This window comes from Dromiciops gliroides, chromosome 3 (assembly GCF_019393635.1).
Source record: "Dromiciops gliroides isolate mDroGli1 chromosome 3, mDroGli1.pri, whole genome shotgun sequence".
In the NCBI taxonomy this organism is placed as follows: domain Eukaryota; kingdom Metazoa; phylum Chordata; class Mammalia; order Microbiotheria; family Microbiotheriidae; genus Dromiciops; species Dromiciops gliroides.
The window spans coordinates 60,909,516-60,926,757 of record NC_057863.1 but is presented as its reverse complement, the minus strand read 5'-3'; positions in this window follow the sequence as shown (position 1 = coordinate 60,926,757).

The following is a 17,242-nucleotide window of genomic DNA, read 5'->3' as shown; positions in this document are numbered from 1 at the left end:
TCCTGAATCCAGGGCCAGTGCTTTTTCCACTGCAACACCTAGCTGCCCCCTGAGGTAAGATGTTAACACAGGTTCTTCCAACTTCAGGGCCAGTACTCTATCCCTTGTACCACCTAACTGGCCCCACTTAAAGTATGGTCAGGTTGTGAGCTGTGAGCAGTTTATCCCAATTTTGATGATTCCTCTAAGCTGCTTCTAAGATTTTTCTGGAAGAAATGACTTCTGCATTTTTGTATTCAAAGCTTTATTAAAGTTATGATGACTATTTTGGGTGCCGTCCCATTCTCAAGAAAAAGGCAGTGGCATGATGATGATCATGATGATAAATTTAGAAAAAAACAAGGCAATTGTAAATTGAGGTCTTTCAACCATTTGTAATAATAAGATGCCACTTCAATCTAGTCTTTCCTCCATGCCACCTCTCCTTTTCTATCTGATGTTATCATGGAGCTGGGAGATGTACACAAATCTGGCTTTCATTCAAATAACTATAAGGTAACAATTAGCCAAATGATACTTTTCTTTGCATAAAACTCAGAGCCCCCCCAAACCCCCCAGGATGATAAACAGTTGAGGCTGCTGGCATGGTATAGTGGATAGGTAAGCTATGTGGCTGGATTTGTAGTTAGCAAGACCTGAGTTCAAATGTGACTTTAGAACCTTACTATTTGTGTGAGCCTGAGCAATTCACTTTACCTCCTTCAGCCTCTGTTATCTTAAGGGGAAAATGAGAATAATAATGGTATCTATCTCAGAGGGTTGTATGAGGATCAAATGAGATGCTTTAAGTCCAGTGCTTGACAAACCTTAAAGCACTATACAGATCTTAAGTGGTGGTGGAAGAGGGAGAAGAAATGATGATGATGACAATGAATGATGATACATACATCCCTTAAAGATTTCTAAAGTGCTTTACATAAATTCAAGTACTTCTTTGAAGACCACAAAAATTCTCTTATTTTTCCTCTTTCCACAAAATCAGCTATTACAAATATTCTACCTTTTCCCCCCATTTGTCACAGGGGGAGTAGGATGTGAATATGATGGGATCATTGGATTTTGAATGATCTTTGATGTCATGCTATCCAAACCCACCTCCAACAGCCATTTTCCAGATGAGTAATCTGAGACTCAGAAAAAGGCACTGATTTGCCCAAGGTGACATTGTGGACATAACACAAGATCTGGAGTAGGAGAACATGAATTTAAAGGCTTGGCTCTTCTATCTCCTAGCTGTGTGATTGGTATAAGGTGCTTTACCTTTTTGAGTCTCAGAATTAAATACTAAGCCTTTGTTGTTCAGTTGTTTTAGTTGTGTTAACTCTTCATGACCCCATTTGGAGTTTTCCTGGCAGAGATACTAGAGTAGTTTGCCATTTCCTTCTCCAGCTCATTTCATAGATGAAGAAACTGAGGAAAACAGGGTTAAGTGACTTCCCTAGGGTCATACAGCTGGTAAATGTCTGAGGCCAGATTTGAACTCAAGAAAATGAGTTTTTCTAAGTCCAGACCCGGCACTCTATCCACTTCACCACCTAGTTGACCCACAAGCCTCACTTTCCCCGTTTATAAAATAGGGATGATGGGACAGCTAGATGGCACAGTGGATAAAGCACCAGCCCTGGATTCAGGAGGAGCTGAGTTCAAATCCAGCCTCAGACACTTGACATTTACTAGCTGTGTGACCCTCAGCAAGTCACTTAACCCTCATTGCCTCACAAAAAAAATAAATAAAAATAAAATAGGGATGATAATAATATCTACTTCTCAGTGTTGCTATGAGGATTGGATGAGATATTTTATGTCAGGTACTTTATAAATCTTAAAGTACTTTAAAATTCTAGGGAGTAGTGGTATAAGTAACAGTAGTACCCTTAATAGTAGTAGTAGCAGCAGCAATAGCAGTAGCAACAGCAATATCAACAACAGTGGCAGTGGTGGTGGTGATAATAGTAGAGATAGTAATATTAGTTGTAATAGTCATTGTAGTCATCTTCATAGTTGTAATCATAGTAGTATTAAGCTGTAGAGGTCCCTGGAAGCAAGCTTGCCTGACTCTAACCAATGTTTAGCCAAAGGAGTTCATCCATCGCCTCTCATTTTCCTACCTGAGCCTAGCTTGGGCTCCATTTCCTATTTTTCTAACTTTACCCACTCTCCCTCTGTTCTAGTACTCCCACATACATTTTTTCATGCACTTTTGTTGCTATTTCAATTTATCCTTATGGTTTTTACACAATAATTCCACTTATACTATGTTCTCATATTCAATTATATATTTTCTATGTTTTGTCTAATTGATTGTATTGATCTGCACTACTGATTGTAGAGTCCCTGACAAAGAAATATGCCATTGGAATGCATCATTGCATATCATTTCATGGGAGCAATGGCAATTCAAGGTAGTTTGGTACAATGTGCTACATAAAATACATAATTTTTTAATTATTTACAAAGACCTGTATTATTTACAAAAACCTATAGCATCAAGGTACTTTGAGCATTTTCATTATGCTAAATTAGGCATGTACAATGTTTTATGATCACTATAATCCCATGTTTGTATCATGTCATGATCAAGGAGAAAATTCAAGGTACATTTACAATAGATCTTGAGGAACTCCTTTAAGCCTTAGGATAATATCAGAACTGTCATTCAGAAAACCAGCCCAGTCTTTAAAATACGCACAAGAGGTTCTGGATACTATCAGATCCTTAGAAAGAAGACTTTCCTTCATTCATTGAGACTGCTTCTCAATGGAGCTCAAACATGGCAATATTGAAAACCAATCTCTATGTGTATTACACTTAATGTGGTTTTTAGAGAGGGCTTCTCTATTAAGGGTCATGCACACCATCATTTTATCTAAGGACATATTCAGAAATCAAAATGCTATCCACTGAAGACCCAGGTCCAAAAACTTTGAGTTTCTACATAATAAAGCTTCTATTTTTAAATCTATCTACCTATCTATCTATCTATCTATCATCTATCACTATATTTGGTTTCCTTTGTAATCTTATGTATTTTATTTTATGCATTTAAAATATCACTGAGAAGGAGGCTCATGGGCTTCACTAGATTGCCAAAGGCAGACATTATAAAAAGTTAAGAAACAACAGAAAAGTCACAAAAAGAAAACAAAAACAAAAACCACCGGATACTAGACACTGTAGTCTTTTTTGTCACCTTGGATTTAGACAAAGATGAACATAAAATCCTGAAGAAGAACCCTTTTCACATCTTCTTATTTTATTCCAAGGAATGGCTATGTTATTCTGTGTGAAGACCTCCATTTTTCTCCTTGATACTCTGGCTGCCCTAACACAGAAGACAGATAATTAAACTGAGTGCTTGTCAACACAGCAAAGAGAGAGGTTTGCTGAGAACAAAGTAAAAAATTCTTTCTAAAACATACAGGGAGCTTAACTGAAGGGACCTGAAACACTTTTGTAAGATGAGGTTGAAGGAGAAACTGAAAGATAAATGAGTGTTTCAAATGACTTGTGGACAGGACTCCCATTATAAATATTTGAAGTATTCAGGCCTCCAGGCACCTGTTCAAGTTTATGCTTATTCTCCCCCGGGGCAGCTGCTTAGCTCGCCTCTGCCTTAGGCTTGTCCTGAATGGAGTCCAGAATGAATATCTGATGAGTAAGTTCAGCTGGTGGTAAATGACAGGTGTTCATTTGTGAATGCCTTGAACAGGCTTGCCTGGATAATTCTAAAAAAAGGCAATGGAAGGAATAAAACCCAATAGAAAGATGTTCCCTACATCTAGTTTTAGAATATAATCATATGCTCTTAGAACTTCAGGGCTGAAAACAAACCTTAGAAATTAACAACTATGACTCCCTCAAAGAACAGGAATGAAATAGATGCTTCAGTAAGTTATTAAAGAAACAAACAAAAAAATGTTGTCTATGGTCTCAGCATTTTTGCATTCAAACCCATTCTAGATCCCAGGTCACTTGACTCCCAGATAAATGTCCCTACTATAATGCCACACTGCCTACATTGAAAATAGTCATGTGCAAGAAAGCTCTAACAAATTAGACCACCTAAGAATTAATAATATAGTATGGGCATCTGAACAATACTTTGTGTTTTGTTAATGGCTAAGAACCAGGAACGGAGAGGAAAGGAGGTCATACAAGGATAAATCTTTTTACATTGCAAAAAGAATCAGATTTGGAATCGCAGAACATGGGTTCAAATTATGCCTCTGGTCTCTTACTACCTGTGTGACTGTGAGAAAGTTACTTTATCCCTCCTGGCTTCTGTTTCTTTTATCCATTAAAAAAAAAAGTCAGGCATAACTTGAAAAAAACGCTACAATATCTATGTATGTTAAAAAGTGTTTTAATCATTTTTATATTAGTCATTTCCCACCTACTCTTTGATTAAACTACCCCTTGTGAAAATATTAAGCAAAAATAGCCAATACAGATTTTTTTTTGATAATGTATGCAATATTCCATTCCAGTATTCCCCCACCTCTCTGCCATGAGGAAGGAGGTTTCATTATTCTTTTTTGGACCTTCACTAACATTTCCATGATTCAAATTCAAATTCTTTTCAGTGATCTTTTCACTTACATTTTTCATAATCATTTTGAATATGATTTTCTTATTTCTGGCTTTGTCATTCTATGATTTTTCTATAATATAGGGTATTTAAAAATATTTATCATTTTACTATGCAGTAATATTCCTTTATATTAATATATAATTTTTTCATCCATTTTCTAATTGATAGACACTCAATTGATTTCTAATTTTTTGGTAAGACCAAGAATGCTGTTATAATTTTAGTATATATTGGACCATTGTTTCAATCTTTGTTTTTCTCGCAGTAAGTATATGCCTAGTAGTAAGGTTACTGATTAAAGAACATTTTTTTTCTTGAATAATCACCAATTGAAATCCAGAACACCTGAAATACTTCACGAGTCTACCAACAACAAATCATTGTCACTATCAACCAACCACCATGCCTCCAACAATGATTAGTCATCTCTTTTTCATCTTGGCTAATTTACCTGGAATGAGGTGAAACTTCAGAGTTGTTATAAGTTGATTTTTTTCAAAGTTATTTTTAGGACATTTTCATTTGGACATTTATAGTTTGCAAATCTTTTGTCAACATTTTGTTCATACACTTTCATCAATGATCTATTAGAAGATTACTGTTGGTACAGCAAGCTCCTGATTAGGGCAAATAATGAATCCTGTGAAGTGATCACATTATTTAAAGTCACACTGCATATTTCCATTGGGTTAGAACCAAATGCCATATCTTTTATAATTATAAATTTGAATACATGCAAGCATTTCCTAGGATTCATTGTTTGACCTAATTGAGATGTGGTTGTTATGTATTTGTGCCAATTCCCTATGCATTTTGGATATCAAACATTTATTTGTAATAGTCATGCGACTATTTTTCCCCATTCTACCATTTTTCTTCTAATCCCATCTTAATTGTTTTTATTTATGTAAAAGCAGATTTAAAATTTATGTTGTTGAAATGATCTATTTAGTTTCTTCTACCCATGTTTGCTCATGAATTACTTAATGAATGCCTACTTACTATATAATTAGTATGCATCCTTGTGCCTTTGTGACCAGTCAGCACAAATACCATAGGAAGGATTCATCATTTACACATCTGTGCACACTTATCCCAGATGGATGATTTAGTTTATCTGGGTGCAATATAGCTCCCATTATCACCCAATGTCACCATTTTTTACTATTTGTTTTTTTTCTAGTATCTTCACTTACAACATATCACAGAATTGCAGAATTGAAAGCAACTCCTCAGCAATTTTGTCTAACAAAGATCTGAGCAAAAATCACTCCACCTCATACCCAGAAGAAGCCATCATCCCACCATTAGGACAGAACCTCTCATGACAAGGAACTATTGATATTCCAAGTAGCCCCATTCTACTTTTGGAAAGTATTCATTGTCCGGGAATCTCTCTCAATTCTAAATTTTCCTCTTCGTAACTTCCATCCAAAATGCCTATGGCTGACCTCTGGTGCCAAGAAGACCATGCCTGATTCTTTTCTCATATGACAGTCTACTCCCCACCACCAAGTATTCACTAAGCTAACCATCCTTCATCCTTTCAAGCATATGGTATAAACCAGAGACCCTTCACAATCCTGGTTGTCCTTCTCTGAAGACTCACTAAGTTTTGGAATTCCTTCTTAAATTATGGTGCCTAGAACCAAAATTAAATGAAGGAAGGAAGGGAGAAAAATACTCCAGGTATAATCTAAGTAAGGCAAAGTAGAACAGGATAATTACATGCTCCTAGGACACTATCACTCAATAAACATTAATTAAGTGCTTACTGTGTGCCAAGCACTGTGCTAAGTAAGGGTATCTGTTAACCTGGTCTAAGACTACGTTTCCTTTTTGGTCTACCCTTACTGAATCAGCACAAGTGGGTATTCTTTCTACATCCTCCCATAAATCAGCTAAATTAGAAATGAGAGTCTCTATCAGATGACAGACTAAACTTCTGGTGAGGGTCTTCCTCTTTTTCTTTTTTTATATTTCTCCCCAGAGATGGCATTTGATTAAAAAAAAAAAAGAAAATATTTTAGTTCAAGAACTAAGGTTGACAATTCTCAGACAGGTGAGAACAGAATTAAATCTTTATCTTATCCCTATCACCACTACAAATAGAATATATCCAAGAAGCTCTAATATCTCTGGACATTAAATTACATGCATGTCAAAATTTATAACTGATTATAACTCACTTCAAAATAACACAAGGATTTTTCCACAACTTTATAATTGGTTCAGTACATTGTTTGTGGCTGCCAAGTAGAAAGACAAAAGGAGTGACAATCTTAGAAATAACATGGGTAGCAGAGCAAAACCTGCTTATGCATGTCTGACCAAGCAACTGCTTTAATTTCTCCTTTAGACAGATTTGAGATGAAGATGACACAATAACATGTCAGGAAAATCTGTCTCCTGGGGTTGCTCAGTATAAATAAAATAGTGTGCACACTGATTTAGAGCTTGCATATGGACTAGGCACATCTGTCTGCATATACATGCCCATGTGTCTGCAGATCCATAACTAGGGAGGTTTTCACCTGGGGCAAAAACACTGGGTGAGGGGGCAGGAAGTTAGGGGGCCCAAACTTGGCTCATAGGTTGGGGAACAGAGTATGAATGAAAAGCATTGACTTAGCACCTTATATATGCCAGGCTCTGTGCTAAGTGGTTTAAGCAACAGTTTCCATTCTCAAGGAATCTGAATTCTATTAGGAGAAGGCAACACATAGAGAGAGAAAAAGGGTAGCAGCCTGTTTCTGGAAGTGTGTGGGGCATGGGTTTCCTGCAAAGCAAGACAAAATGTTCATCTGTCATAGTCCAGGGTTTCATGTGCATAATCCAAGTTCCAGTGGATGGAGGATAATGAGGATGGCGAGAGTGAAAAAAGCAAAGTTTGGAATTAACGAAGAAATTGTTAACCCTTTCAGAGAATTAATTGTTAACCCTTTCAAAGAAATTGTAAACCCTTTCAGAGAGATACCATAAGAATGGTAGGGAAGGAGCAAATCCTGTCACTACAAGATGGTGCTGTCAGAGGAACCAAATTGAGTTATAGGAATAGTAGCTGTTAGGTATAGACATAACAACCATCATAGGCATAGTGATTGCTGTGGGGAAAAATCCTCTGGGGTTGGGGAGGGGGAAGGAAGACAAATGTCCCTAAAGGAAACAAATCCCCTTACCACCTTCCCCTATGCTAATTATGATTCTGAGTATATGCTGTTGGATTAGCTTGACATTGAAATCCCATTAAAGGCAAACAGCTTTAACCATAATTTCTCAATGTGCTTTCAATCATTTTTCTTCTTTCTGAATTTTATGTGAGATCCCAGACTTAACATTAGTGCTTACTATTTTTCATATTTAGTATATTTCCTTCTTCAAGAGGTCTTTTATTTCCATTGCTCCCTGAGGAGAAATGTTTGTATTAAGCAATTTAGGTTTTTCTCTTCATTTCATTCTCCTCTTGGTAATTTTCTCCAAATCAGTGTTGTCTCTAATTTTAATTTTCTTACTACTCAAGTTTATGGTCGTTTCCTTAATTGCTTCTGCTGACTCAGCTTTCCCTTTTTCTTTTCTTCATGTTTTCTCCCTCCTGCTTCTCTTTCCATATTCATTGCCCAGGCAGGCCTTATGAGTCAGTGGGATAGTTTACCTACCTGAAGTGATTAAAACAGACTCCAGGCATGGCCCCTGCTTTTAAATTTCAAAGCTACCATCTGTCATTTCACCATTCAGAATTTATTCTTGTGTGTGTGTGTGTGTGTGTGTGTGTGTGTGTGTGTGTGTGTGTGTGTGTGTGTTTTGAAGGCTTATGAGGACTCATTTTAAAAATGCAATTACCTCCTTTAGGTTTCAGTCCTAATAAACTGACTTTCTTATTTACAAATCACATAGTATGATGAGATAATAGAAATTAAAAATTGAAAGAGACCTTATAGCTCATCTAGTCTGGCCTCCTCATTTTTATCGATGAAAAAACTGAGGTCCATAGGGGATGCAAAGGCTAGTGGAAAGTGACCTGGAATTGGAGTCCAAGAACTTTACTAGCTGTATGACCTTGGGCAAGTGACTTAGCCATTCTATATCTCATCTCCCACACTTATAAGATAGAGGGATTGGTTGAGCTGACCTCTAAAGTTTCTTCCAGCACTAGATTTATGATCCTATAAGTCATTTAATCTGGAGTGATTTGCTCAAGATCACTATGTTAGTGTCAAAATGCCAGCAACATTTGAAACCAGAACCTAAATCTTGGGTGAAGCCTAACTGAAAACAAAGCTCATTTGGAATGGAATAGTGGAAAGGTGCCAAGGAGGAGTAGAAATCCAGATCCAAGAGTGAGGAGAAGGCCATTTATGTATGGAGAGGATCTAGGAAGACAATATTCCATTTTATTTCTCCATGATACTACTATTCTCTGAAGGAAATATACATACAAAACTATGTGTATATATGCACACACATGTATATGAACATATACATGTATATTATTTATAAACACACATGTATGCCATATACAGATATATGTATACATGTATTTTGATTGTTCTTTCACTAAACACTTGACTTTGTATTCTCCATTTGTATCAGCATTCCTTCTCCTCCTCATAAACATATTCATGCTCTCCTTAACTACCTTCCATTCTTTCCTTACTCTTTTTTCTACTTTCAAAATTTCTAAGACTGTTGTCCATTTGCAAAACTTGTTTTAAACTATTAGATATAGCGAATGCTCAGAGAAGAAAAAAAATTGATTGTAAATTTCTGCTACATTTTGTAAATTTCCTTTTTTTTTTCCACAGGGAACCCATTGCTCCCAAATAACTAGTTTCATTGCACTATTCCTTAATTTGGCCTGCAAGAAAAGCCATGGATCTGTTCCTTTCCTTCCTTGTTTCCTCACTTCATCTCTCCTCTCCCTCCTTTCCTTCCTTCTTCCTTCCCTTCCTTCATTTCTTACTTTCTTCCTCCCTCTCTTTCTTTTCCCTCCCTTTCTTTCTTTTTCTCCTTCCTTCCTTCCTTCCTTCCTTCCTTCCTTCCTTCCTTCCTTCCTTCCTGCCTGCCTGCCTGCCTGCCTGCCTGCCTGCCTGCCTGCCTGCCTGCCTGCCTGCCTGCCTGCCTGCCTGCCTGCCTGCCTGCCTATCTGCCCACCTTCCCATATTTACAAAAAAAAAACACACATAACATGTCTTTAAGTCTTTTAAAGGGTTAATTGAATATACCACAAGGAGGTAAAAGATAGAAATTTCTCATACATATCAAAATTTTTGTAGCAGTAAAAACCTGGAAGCAAAGTTGATGTTCATTGACTGAGGAATAACTAAATAAACTGTGATGTTTTTTAATGTAATCTAAAGTAATATAGAAATGAATATATGAAATATTACTGCAATATAAGAAATAATGAATCTAAAGCCATAGGGAAGCATAGGAAGAATTTTAGAACTGAGGTAGAGAAAACTAGGCAGAAGGGAGACAAAATTATCTCAAGAGCAGCCCTGAATGTTCTTCAAATCAACTCTTTAAGTAAAATTACTATTATTATTATTATTATTATTATTATTATTATTATTATTATTATTTTATCAAGGGATTCTAACAGACAGGGATCTCAGATATTCCTCTATGGGCACATATCTTAGGACATCTCAAGATCATTGCTACCAGAGGAATGAAATGAAGAGAATTTCACCTCTGGTTGGAGGTGGGGGAAGAAAGAATAGTGTCTGTCACTTTCTATTTTTACCTAATCATTCGTGCTTGGTAGAACTGAAACAGTTGCAAGGGCTATAGGGTCCCTCCAAGTTTTGGAGCCCAAGATAAAATCCCTGATGGTTGGGTTCAAGTTACAACTTTGCTTGTTCCCCATCTTGGCTGTGTCCTCTATTGCAACCCCCCACCCCGCGCGCACACAGACACACACACACACACACACACACACACACACACACACACAACACCAAATCCCAGTTAATTGGCTGAGTTTAAATAACAGACATATCCTGGGCCATGGAATACTGGACAGTAGTCCTCAGTTCTTTCCATATGTCTTCCTTCAAGTTGCTATTGACAACCCATAGTCCTTGCTCTTCCCCCAGGGAAATATGGTTCAAGAATCTATGTTCTGATTTAGAAAGAAAATTATTATATATAACTCCACACTTAATATGTAATACATAATAATGGAACTTTTTCCCCAATCCATGGGGCAGAGTCTCAGTGACATATTTCAGGTTCAGAAACTTTTCTTTGGAATAACTGAGGTGTAGGGCTACTTATATGGCTAACTTATACAAGTTTAAAAGTGATACATAAATTAAAATTAATCCATCAAATCTTACCTTAAGTGGTTGCTTGACAGATAAACTGTAAAATTATAGTCATTTAGGCTAATTTTGCCAGAACAGAAATCTCCCCTACAAAATTTCTGACAATTGGTTATCTAGCCTTTATTTGAAGACCCCTGGAAGAAGGAGTCCATCCACTACATCTTGAGATAGGCCAATCCACTTGTAGATAGCTCTAGTTATTAGGAAGTTATTCCTCACATTGAGTGAAAATCTTTGTCTCCACATTTTCCACCCATTGATTCTGGTTCGGCCCTCAACGTCTTTTATCTTGAGAGAATTCTAGTAGCTCTCCTTTGGATTACCTGAAGTGTATCAATAATCTTCCTAAAATGTGCTGCTCAGAGCTGAACCCAGTACTCCATATAGGATCTCAACAGGGCAGAATACAGTGTGACTATCTATGGCTTCCACATCCTAGGTATCACAAAAGTTTTATTCCAGCCAGAGATTACTATAAGGTGTTTTGTTGAGTTCCAGTTTGATTTATTATGTTTTGCTTTGGTTTTCTAACAGCAAAACATGAAATCCTTTTGACAAAGATGAAGAAAAAGATTTTCAAAGAATTCTGGACTTGGAGATAATCAGAAATTTGAGTCTCTATTCTTGTTCTGACTCTTCATCCCTCTGTGACCATGAATGAGTAAGTCAGATTACATCTCTCAGCCCAATGGTACATATGGTCCCTACTGTACCTCATTGGGTCTCAGTGAGGATCAGTTGAGAAAATGGACATGAAAAGCAAATAATGACAAGAAAATAGTCATCCCTAAAGCAAAGCAAAACAAACAAAAATCTTCTAAAATTCTATGAGATCAGCAACATGTACACATGTAAATAATTACAAATATACAATCAACACAAAGTAATGGGGGATACTAAACTTAGTGGAACCAGTAAAGACTGCACAGAGAAAATGTTATTTGAATTACGCTTTAATGGAAGCTATAGATCCAAAGAGATGGAGGTGAAGGAGACAAGCTTTTTAGACAGGGTAAGACACTAACCCTAATGGAACAAGTTTGGCAAAGGCATAGGGAAAAGAGATGGAAGGGGACCAGCAATCCTCAAGCACATTCATACAGAAAGTAAATGGGGGGTGGGAAATTTGTGAAATTTACCTAGACAGAAACAGGATGTTCTCATTCCGAATGGAATAAATAAATATGGTTGAGGTTAAAATAGCTACATCCAATTCAAAGGACTGGCTCAGCATTAGACAGTATATTGAAAGAGGAGTCAGAAGGCTTAGGTTCCTTTCCCAATTATGCCACTATCTTCATTTCCCTTCCTCCTCTTTCTGTGTCTCAAAATGAAGGATCTAGGGCAACTAGGTGGCACAGTGGATAGAGCACTGGTCCTGGATTCAGGAGGACCTAAGTTCAAATCTGGCCTCAGACACTTTACACTTACCAGCTGTGTGACCCTGGGCAAGTCACTTAACCCCAATTGCTTCACAAAAAAAAGAGGGATCTGACGACTTGACCTTTAAGGATTTTTCTCTGCTGTGTCTAATAGTGTTTTCCTGAACTTTTTAGGAGCTTCCTAAACATACTCAGGTTTCTTTAAGAAATATTCATTTGTCCCTCTTACGTTCTCATGGGAAAAAAGAAAAAGAAAATGTATCTTATTTCAGTGCTATTTCTTTCACAGTCTTATTATACCAGAGGCTATAGATGTGATTGAAACCAGTCAGCTCAGGTATGGGCCCACCCCTGTTTTTTTGGGCAAGACTGCAGGTTTACATTTAGCAGAGATCAAATTCCTGGAATGTAGTGAGATGAAATATAAAAATAAATAAAATGAAAACTCAGTATGTATCACTTCTATCCACCCCTCTTTCATCTACCTGACCCCACCATTCCCTGGGAAAGAAAGAGAACAAATTCTAATTTACCACCCATGCTAGTTCAAACAATGCAAAGTATGACAGCTCAGAGGTTCCCCAGGAAACACATGTTTTTCCTCAAGCCTCTTTATTTATTATTAATTTTTTGAGGCTGCCAACAGTGGAGACTCTGGCCATGATAACACAGATTATTCTTGATACCCACCCAACAGCTGTATCTGATAGCAATCACCTTTTCCACAACCTTGGCCCCACAGAAGACCTACCCCAAAGATGATTACTTTTTTGGCCTCATTAACTAATAGATTATTCATCTTCCTTTAAGGTGTGTATAGGTACAAAGAATTTTTGTTTAAAAAAAATCATTTTCTCTTACCTGAAATGGTTGTGATTGGGTTCAAATAATATCTCTGACATTTACAACCTATATGACCTCAGGCAACTAGCTTAATCTTGGTGGATCTCAGTTTCCTCATCTATAAAATGAGGGGTTGGTCTGGATGGTTTCTGAAGCCCCTTTGGCTTTAGAGTTATGATCTTCTGCTTCTTATGATCCCTATGACTTATGATCCAGATAATAGAGAACTATAGAATTGATCTTGCCATAGAGAAATTGTATTAATACTATAGAACCATGATAAACTTTCATTTGTATTAAAGCCCTTCACAATATGTCTCCAGATGAATTTTCCAGGCTTATTTTTTTCAAAAAAGTATTTTATTATTTTCTAGTTACATGTAGAGATAGTTTACAAGATTTGGTTTTATAAGATTTCTAGTTTCAAATTTTTCTCCTTCCCTCCTCTCCCTTCCCCCTCCCCAAGACAGCAAACAATCTAATACAGGTTATATATGTACAATCACATTAAACATATTTATCCATTAGTCATGTTGTGAAAGAAGAATCAGAGCAAAAAGGAAAAACCTCAAAAAACAAAAACAATAGAAATATTATGGTTCAATCTGGATCTAGATTCCATAGTTCTTTTTTTTTCTAGATGTGGAGAACATTTTCCATCATGGGTCCTTTGGAACTATCTTGGACAATTGTATTGCTGAGAAGAGTCAAGTCTATCACAGTTGATCAACACACAATGTTGTTAATGCTGTGTACAATGATCTCCTGGTTCTGCTCATCTCACTCAGCATGAGTTCATGTAAGTCCTTTCAGATTTCTCTGAAATCTGCCTGGTCATCATTTCTTACAGCACAATAGTATTCCATTACATTCATATACCACAACTTGTTCAGCCATTCCCCAATTGATGGGCATCCCCTGAAATTCCAATTCCTTGCCACCACAAAAAGTGCAGCTATAAATATTTTTGTACATGCAGATCCTTTTCCCTTTTTTATGATCTCTTTGGGAAAAAAAGACCTAATAGCAGTATTGCTGGGTCAAAGGTTATGCACAGCTTTATAGTCCTTGGGCATAGTTCCAAGTTGCTCTCCACAATGGTTGGATCAGTTCACAACTCCACCAACAATGCATTAATGGTCCAATTTTTCCACAGCTTCTCCAACATTTATTATTTTCCTTTTTTGTTGTAATAGCCAATCTGATAGGTGAAAAAATTATTTATTTTTTACAGGGCAATGAGGTCTAAGTGACTTGCCAAGGGTCACACAGCTAGTTAGTGTCAAGTGTCTGAGCCTGTATTTGAACTCAGGTCCTCCTGACCAGTGCACTTATTGCCACCTTTAGTTTTCTTTCTTTAATCTTCCTAGTTGCTAATGATCTCTCCTTAAATTATTTTGCATTAATTTATTTGCATGTATTTGTATGTGTGTAAACACACATGTATGAATATATACTTGCATGCATATGAACATGTATATGTATATATGTATCTGTAAGATACTTCATTCCCTGACTTCACTAATTACAGAGGGACCAGAATCCTGGCTTCAAACAATCAATCGGGTATAAAGTGGATATGAACAAAGCCTCTTTAATCAATCCAGCTGAACAAAGTAGTTAATCAGATTTGGAAAGAGTGAAAGCCATTGGATGAAATGAAGTGTTGCTACGTAGGAACTATATTGAGTTTGGTTGAGAAGACTCAGTCAAGCCTTGTGTGACTTATATAAAATAATAGACTAGATTAGAACCACAGTTTTGAAGTATTTTCCTGCCTCAGAGAAAAAGACATTTCAGCCAAAGCCCTGAAAGGGAATCTTTCAACTAGTAAAAGAGTCTCTATCTCCTTCTTCCTCACCATTTAACCAGAGGAGAACCTTGGGAATTTTGAAATTGCAACATTTGGATTTCTCATCAATCATAGCAATATACTGGGAACACTAGGGTCTAGAGACAATGTCTATACACCCCAAGAAAAGGCAGTTTCCTAACTCCACAAGAAGTCCAACAGAAAGGTAGACCTTACCTAAGTGATACTATATGAGAGGAAAAGAATTACAAAAACCAGGAGCTGTGAGTCTCTAAGTTTAAGCCCATTTTCCCCAGAAACTCTGTGTACTGTGATGTATGTAATGAAAGAGTAAGTCTCCATGAAATGGCAGGGGGTGGGGTTTGTACCAACTGTTCTTGCTACACTACCTAATATCTACTTTCTATAAGCTAATTAAGTCTGTTTGACTAATTGACCTAAAAAGTTAAGCATTACAGGAAGCACACTAGTGTGGGCTCTACTTATTTTACTAGAAACACAACCATTCCAGACCTTCAGGGATCCCTAAAATTTGAGAAAAGCAATTACATTTGCCCTCTAAGATCCCAATATCCAGATGCAAGTTGGAATTTGGAGGGTCGCCTCAGAGCCTGTGCTATATATGGAAGCCCCCAGAGTAGAATGTAAACTCCTTGAGATCAGAGATGATATCTTTGTTTTCTTTTTTATTTGATATCTCAAACCTCCTACTACAGGGCCATGGATATAATAGACACAAAATAAATGTGTGTTGAGTTGAATGGGTAGGGTTATAGTTTTATCTTTCTTGCACTCTGAAAACTGTTCTGCCCTTAATATTCTGTCAATCCATTCTCTTCCTTGTGATCAGTTAGGATTTCCTATACACAACTGTATTAAAGCCCTCAGGGTGGGGCAGCTAGGTGGCACAGTGGATAAGGCACCAGCCCTGGATTCAGGAGGACCTAAGTTCAAATCTGGTCTCAGACACTTGACACTTACTAGCTGTGTAACCCTGGGCAAGTCACTTAACCGTCATTGCCCTGTACAAAAATAAAATGATAAAATAAAATAAAATCAGTGGACTACATTTTTATGTCTCTCATGGCCAGTGACAGACCATAGGACTTTATTTCTATGGACAAGAGAGTAGGCATAGGATGCCATGAGAGGCAACACGGTATAATGGAAATTGCTCTGGGTTTGTTGCCAAGCAGTCTCCAAGCTCTGATACTTGTCAGATGTTTAAGCATAGAAAAGTGGGCAAATTGTGACATAAAGTAGAAAGAGACCTGACTGGAATAGTGGTCCTGGGTTTCAATGTTACTGCCTACTTTCACTACTTTCACTATATCCATTTGACCTTGGACAAGTCAAGGACCAAGTTAAGGACTAACGACATGTCCTTAATTTTGCTGTTTTTTTATTTCCTCAATTGTAAAAAAAAATAAAATTAAAATAAAAAAGGAATTAAGGTTGGTTTAATTTAAGATCTATGAGCCTACCTGAATTTCAGTTTTCTAATATATAAAATGGAGAAAATGATGCCTTTAATATTTACCTCAAAAAGTTGTTGCTGATGAACTGAAATCATATATGTAAATTAATATGCAAACTTAAAAAACATATATATATACACATAGATATAGATATCCATCTGTCTAATTATTATTGTCAAAGTTCTTATATAAAGAACATTGGTGCTTATTGTATGGATCCAGTGGTAGATTAGGCATCTGTCAACCCGTTTTAGAAGGATTTTGCTCTCTGACATAGGAAGATGTGTGTGTGTGTGTGTGTGTGTATGTGCATGTGTGAAATTATGTTTCTTCTGAGATGTTAAATTATCTTTATGGCTCTCCAAATCACATAGTATTTATTGTGTACCTGATACACGCATGATGCTTCGATAAGGTGATAAGGAACTTGCCATGGTGTAAGTGGTGGTAAGAACACAATAGAGGTATAAGTGTCAGATGTGCAAGGCTTACACATATTGAGATCTAGGTGGGAAACAGGAAGCAAATTCTAGAAATCACCCATTCTCTATTGACTCTGTAAGGCGATAGCCAGAGCAGATCATGACAAATGGTAAAGGACGTTAGTATGATTTTATTCTTTCTATATCTAAGTAGTCAATAAATCATCCAATAATTATTGGAACTCCCCTGCTATCATGAGCACTGAGCCAAGCATGGTGGAGAATGTGAGAAAAGATTAGTTAGGGCTCACAAATAGAAAACTGGACATGAAGTAAGGAAGACCTGAGTTCAGACCTGGCCTCAGATGCCTACATAACCCTTTT